Here is a 5,485-nt window from a genome sequence, read left to right as displayed (position 1 = left end):
TTGGGTAGACTTATGCCTGGATTCTCTTGGATACATATTTTAGAAGTAAATTTCCAAGTGACTGGCTGCATGCTTAAACTTTTTCAGAGCTTCCAAATGACTTTCCAAAGGGATATACCATGTCACATTTCTAACAGCAACTTATGAGCACATTCTATTTTTTCTGTATTCTTATCAGCATTTGTTATTTGCATATTTTTTGCCAAAATTGTCATAGTGACTGCATAACATTTCCGTGTAGTTTTGATTTGCATTTCTCTGAGGGAATATTGAGGATCTTTCACCTGTTCGTTAGCCATTTGTATATCAGAAATGTCTATTCTGAATCTCCGTTTATTTTTAATTCATTTATTTGTTTTTTAATTACTGAGTGGTCAAATTTCTTTACATGGAAGAAATATAACTCTCTTATTGTCTATATGATTTACAAAGCTTTTTTTCATTTTGTGGGTCATCTTCACTGTCTTGGTAATGTTATTTGAAGCACAAAGAGTTTTAATTTTTCTGAAATGCTCCTTACCTTTGGCTGATAGTTCACATTACATGTTGAATTTTATCAAATTAGAAGTCAGATAAAGCTCTTGCATACCTGGAGTCCCTTGTAGGTAGGGCTACCTGGATTCCACTAATTAGATCAACTCATGAGTCTTGGGTTGGGTCCTGAACAACCTAAGGAGCCACCTGTATGGAAAGAAATTGGTGTGATGGTGGAGGCATCTAGACCTTTGCGATCAGCTCTGGGAGTGCTGCTGGTGTCCATTACAGTTTTCTTACACATACAAAACATTAGCGACCATGGCAATTTCACCCAAGTGGTATGACTGACCATTGTTCCTGGATGGCTCAGAGTCCGCTCTCTGATCTTCACTGAGTTTCTTTGATCTACCTGGTATCCTTTTGTAAGTTTTTTTCCTGCTTAAACTAACCAGAATGGATTCTGTTTTGGGCAACACAAAAGCCCAACTGGGAAACACCCAGTCACATCAGAATAAAGGAATCCTGGAATTTCAGAAACTATTGACCTTGTTATTCCAGCAAAATAAACTACTTTTTGTTTGTAAAAAGTGACCTAACTCTTACAGTTTATCTAGTAGAGCCTATTTTCCTACAGTTTTTTGTTTTCTTAAACAATTCTTAATATAGACTCAAAATATCCTAGTGAAGAATAATTTCCCCTGATAGTAGATTTACAGCAATGGGATGAACTTGCCTACTCTATTCACACATTTAGCTCATCTCAGGAGTGGTGGTCTGAATTCACAGGTGGTTGTAAGGATGAGTTCAGATGGTGGAACGAATCACAGGTGTTGACCATATGGAGATTAGCCATGAACACTGGTCTTACTGGTTTTGTGCTTAAGATACTTGTACAATAACCAGAAAATAAGACCTCTTTCTCTTCTGAAAAAGAATGAATAACATATTGGAAAAAGGGAAAGATTTCAGACTTCCTTAAGAATTGCTAGACCAATTCGGCTAATGTTATGGATGAGAAAGTTGTTCTCTCCTTATGTCAGGGGCCCATCTAGATTCCTAAGCCAGTTCTCTATGCGGTGTTCTGGGAGTCACACGTGGTAAATGCATGACTTCTCAACAGTTTATTTCATTCCACCTACATTGTTTCAAATTCACCAGATATTTGCTCAACACTATTTTGACTTGATCAATTGCACCTTATGTAAAGGAAGCCACATTACTGAGTGATGGCATGCTCAAGAAAACAAAACATTAGGATGATCAAGAATTTTCCTTTGGGAACTCAAGGCCACCAGTGCCTACTCCAAAGTTTAAATCTTAGTGATCAAAAGTCCTGCTAGAGGATAAAGCATACCAAAGCCATAGAGAAACGTTAGTTTTGGCAAGATGAGCAAAGAGAAGTAGGAAGAAAGGAAGCAAACAAAATATAGAGAGGAAATTCTACCTTGACTTTTCAGAGAAGTTTCTTTTAAAAACAACAAACAATCAGCCAGCAGTCTTTTCGTATCATTGAAAAAATAATTAGAAGAAAAAACTCAAAATGAGTGATCTCTGAAGGTCCTTCTCTTTTCAATATGAGAAATTCTGTGATTAGAAAGTTTTATGGAATTTAATTTCTTTGTAAATAAAGGGAAGGGCAAAAGTCATGCTCAGAGTCTCAGGCTTGGAATGGCAGTTGTGTTCTTTTAGATAAGATACTGCCCTCTCTAAGGACTATATTTTCAGGGATCATTTCTACAGCTAGTTCCTAGAAGAGTCTCTTTGAATACAGAAACCATGAGGATGAAATGTGAATGTGAAATCAGTTCTTTGAATTGTTTCACTGAAATTGTCATTGTCACTGATGGTCATTCTTCTCTTCCTTTGAGAAAGGAAGAGGAAGAGGAGGCAGTTGAAGTGTCCTTCATTTTTTTTTAAAAAAGGAATATACTCGCCTTGCATAAGCATGAATATTCCATTAGGCCAAATTTCACCCTGAAACATAACATTCCTTGGTGAACTTTACTGATACCAAGTCCAACACCCCAAAAGTATTAAGGAGTCATTTAGGAATCATTTGTCCAACAGAAACAAACATGTAGTTCAATTCTCTCTCCAACGTTGTCAATTTGCATTAACCTTACAGAATAAAACCTCATGGGTTTACAGACCATAATGCCATTTACAAAGTGAAATATAGAATAAAGATATTTTTCTTCCCCTAGCCATACTTGAATCCAATAATGATAAGCATATGAAACAGAGGAGGAAACCTCTTTCATTTCCAACTTACTGGTTCCAGAATTAGGATCCCAGGTAGGTTGAGTCATATTGAATCTCCAGGATTGTTCCTTTTGATAGCAGAATTCATGTAAGTAGCGTTAATAATTGAAATTTTGTTTCACAAGCAAAAGCTCCAAAAATCTGTACTTGTCATGTAGTTTAAGCCCAACTATAGCATTTGGCTGGCACCCAAAGAGAAAAGGAAGTCCAGCTGCAGACTCTACTTGGATGCACCTGGATATATGGCTCATTTCTCTCCATGCTCCATGAGACTGATCTGAGTATGTTCATTTTCTTTGATAGAAACCCCATTCCAGGACACAAAACTCAATAAGAGTCCAGTACTCAATTTGATTGCAAAACTAGAGAACAACATGAGAAATGGTCTCTAAATCAACAGAAAGGAAATCAAGTGTGTGTTCACATCCAGGTGATAGAACTCACCCCAGATGGATTGCCAGCCAAAACTTATTATGAACCAAGTTGTCAGAGAACACAGTAAGTGATTAGTTTTCACGAACACAATCAAGATTTTTGCCCCTCAAATGAAGACTAACACAGTTGCTGTAAATGTGATCTGAGGGTATCAGATCTGAGGGTATCAATGGCAACAATTGGTTGTTGCATTCTGTTTGCAGTGTCTTATTGAAGAGTTTTGCATCTGTGTTCATTAGGAGACTGGCCTGTAGTTCTCTTTCTTAGTTGGATCTTTCTCCAGTTTGGTATCAGGGTAATGCTTGCTGCCAGGAACATATTTGGGAGTATTGCTTCCCTTTCAGTTTCTTAAAGAATTTGAGAAGTAATGGTGTTAGGTTTTATTTAAATTTCTTGTATAATTCAGTGAATCCATCAGAGCCTGGGCTTTTCTATGTCAGTAGGTCTTTAATTACATCTTCAGTTTCATTGATTGATATTGGTTTGTTTAATTTTTTATGATTTCTTGATTCAGCTTTCATAATTCACATGTATCTAGGAATCTATTCATTTCTCCTGCATTTTCCATCTTATTAGAATACAGATTTCCAAAGTAGGTGTGGATGATCTTTTGGATTTCTTCAGGATCTGTGATTTCACCCTTTTCAATCCTAATTGTGTGAATTTGAGTCTTTTCTTTCCTTTTCTCTTTTTGATAAGGTTGGCTAAGGATTTGTAGATTTTAGTCCATCTTGGTCTTGGACTACCAGGAAGAATAGCTATTTAGAACAATTATGTTACTTTTGGCTAAAGTGTTATCATTATCAATAACAGTAGCAACAATCACAGTCTAGAAAATGACAAACTGAGGTAACCATTAACTTGCCACCTTTAACCATGTGAACTAAATTTGTAGTTATATAACAAAATCTAAAACAGACCAGAAAATTATATGAAGTATATGTCTTTACTATGTTAATTTTACCCTAGAGGCTAAAATTTAAAAGGGGTTGGGAAAAAATAGAGGTAGAAGAAGAAGAGATTAGAAGTAGGTCTGGAGGATAGAGAGGGATCATGCTAACATTGGGAAACCAGTGCAGAAGACTAGAGGGAAAGAGAGAAGAAAGAGATAAAATGAAAAACAGAACAGAGCAACAACCACAAAGGGGCTAGAAACTACATCCACACTCCTAAAAACATGATCAAGCAATGAAGGAGAAAAGAAAAAAAAACAAAATAACAACAACAAAAAACGAACAAGGGAGAGAAGGAAAACAAAAGTCCACTTCCAGATTTGTTTCTGCTGTCAGTGGTAGAAAATGTATGGAGACAAAATCCAGATCTGCGTTGATTTCTCCCAGCAAGCTATCAATAGCTTCTAGGTGGGGTGGTGGATAATCTCAGTGGGCCTGTACGTTCTGTCCGAGACCACACTCATTTGGCCGGCAGCCATTAGTACACCTTCTATGGGCCTGAGCCTGGCTGGGAGCCACTAGATGGAGCCAACAGCAGCTCTGACTTCTGAGCTCAGCTGGCCTCTTTCCACGATGGCTCCTGGCCAGTTGCTCTCTCCTGTGTGGGACAACTGAACCCTCAGGACTCACTGCCAGCTAGTGCAGTCTGCTGCATCCACTGGTCCCCTCCGCTGCTGCATCTCTCTGTGGAGGCCTTTGGGGTCACCAGCTGTCACCATGTGCTCATGGGGTTGAACTGCTCCTCTCACACAGTGAGTCTCATCTCAGGAAGAAGGAACCACCGGCTACCTCGTTCCTCTTCATTGAAGTGTCTCCTCTCCTGGGTCCAGAAGATCCACTTTCCTTCTCTTACCTTCTTCACATTTCTGTATTCCAGCATCTAGGTGGCAACACTCTGAAAGGCTTTCTCTGCTGCTTCCCACTCTGCCATGTTGATGCCCTTCCTGACTTAGGCACTTTGAATTGAAAGAGGTTGGTCCCGTGAGAAGGGTTCACTTTGAATTCTTAAAATGTGAATTCTTAAAAAAGTGGATTTTCTGGAATTCCACTAGAAGGACTACAAGTTATATACTATCTCAGCTATAAAAACTGCCTTATAATGTGCTCTAAAAGGGAAAATGATTCAAATGATGGTTAATAAGCAACTAATTTGTGAATTCATACCATGAAATATTCATTATAAAATTAAATATGCTATATTATTATGTATAATAGCATGAATGGATCTCCAAATAGTTGTGCTGAATCAAATGAAAGAAAAGCCATACTGTATGACACCGTTTATATAGAAAGAATTTTTAGGAAGGGGTGGTTTGAGGCAGAGTCTATGTACTGCATGCTGGCCTTACACTCTGTTA

At 37.9% G+C, this 5,485-nt stretch overlaps 1 pseudogene; it reads left to right on the top strand.

The window, feature by feature from the left end:
* Positions 1–2,186: 2,186 nt before the first annotated feature.
* Positions 2,187–2,366, top strand: LOC111757755 (small nucleolar RNA U3; annotated as a pseudogene).
* Positions 2,367–5,485: the final 3,119 nt, after the last annotated feature.

This window comes from Cavia porcellus, unplaced genomic scaffold, assembly GCF_034190915.1.
Source record: "Cavia porcellus strain 051 isolate PalLab524CR breed Dunkin Hartley unplaced genomic scaffold, mCavPor4.1 scaffold_1, whole genome shotgun sequence".
NCBI classification, from domain to species: Eukaryota; Metazoa; Chordata; class Mammalia; order Rodentia; family Caviidae; genus Cavia; species Cavia porcellus.
The sequence above is the reverse complement of the archived record's forward strand: the minus strand, read 5'-3'. Positions and strand labels throughout refer to the sequence as shown.